Raw genomic sequence first — 1,457 nt, 5'->3', positions numbered from 1 at the left:
TATTGAATTTCTTTCACTTATCCTGCTTGTGAGATAAAGATGCAATCATCCATTTGCTTTACCTCAATCCCTTACCTCAATCCCAAGATAGTAGGTCATGAGGTCGATATTCGTCATCTCGAATTCTTGAGCCATGACCTTCTTAAACTCAGTGATTATACTTTGATTATTTCCTGTGAATATAATATCATCTACATACAAACAAACAAGCAAAACATCCCGTTTCTCATTTACCTTTGTGTAAAGGGCATACTCGTGAAAGCATTTTGTAAAGTCATTTTCTTGAAAGTACTTGTCAATTCTACGATTTCATGCCTTTTGCAACCAATCTTGCTTTGTATCTTTCTACTTCTTCTTTAGCGTTGTTCTTTGCCTTGTACACCTATTTAACTCTGATTGCTCTCTTTACTTTACGAAGAGTCGTCAGCTCTTACGTGTCATTCTTCTCAATAGCCTTAATCTCTCTTCATCCATGGCATTTCTCCATCTTTTATTTTGCGCCACTTCTTCATACCTTATTGGCTCACAATTGGCAAAAAGATAAAAAATTGTGAGATCATTTTGATTTTTTGTTACCTCATACAACTTTTGTAAGCTCATCATCCGTAGTATCCTTTCGCTTAAGCTTTCTCCTTATGAAGATGATGGGGAAGCATCTCCATGAGTAGGTGATAGAGATGGACTTAAAAGCTCTTGCTGCTCTCCATTCTCTTGTTCTTCTTCCTCAAAGAATGGTAAGAAGTCGTAATCTTCTTCTTGGACATCCTAATCCCAAGCTCCTTTTTCATCAAGCTCTACATCTCTACTTATGGTGATCTTTTCATTGCTTGGATTATACAACTTGTAGCCTTTAGAGCGAGAGTCATAGCTGATAAAGATATACCTTTCGCTTTTGTCATCTAACTTGGACCGCTTTTGATATGGTACATGAGCATATACAATGCTCCTAAATACTCGTAGGTAAGAGATGCTGGGCTTTCTTCCACTCCATGCTTCTTGTGGTGTCTTATTCCACACATTCTAGAAGACAATCGATTAGATAGATACACGGCACAATTAAGAGCCTGACCCAAAGTTCTTTAGGCAATCTCTTACTTTTGAGTATACAGCAGGCCACGTTAAGAATGGATCTATTCTTTCTTTCGATTACTCCATTTTGTTGTGGAGATTATGGAACTGTCAATGGGCGACGAATTCCATTATTCTCACAATATTTCTCAAACTCTTTGGAGGTGAATTCTCCTCCTCTATCTGATATCGTGGCATTTATGTTATAGCTACTTTCTTTTTCAAAGAGCTTTAAACCTTTTGAAAGTTCTAAAAACTTTCGATTTTTGTTTGAGAAAATAAACCCAAGTCTTTCTACTAAAATTATCAATAAAAAGAACAAAATAATTGTTCTTACCGAGAGAGTTTAGATTGATTAGCCCACAAACATTAGAGTGTACAAGTTCTAG

The sequence above is a fragment of the Olea europaea genome, chromosome 9 (assembly GCF_002742605.1).
Source record: "Olea europaea var. sylvestris chromosome 9, O_europaea_v1, whole genome shotgun sequence".
Taxonomy (NCBI): Eukaryota; Viridiplantae; Streptophyta; class Magnoliopsida; order Lamiales; family Oleaceae; genus Olea; species Olea europaea.
The sequence above is the reverse complement of the archived record's forward strand: the minus strand, read 5'-3'. Positions refer to the sequence as shown.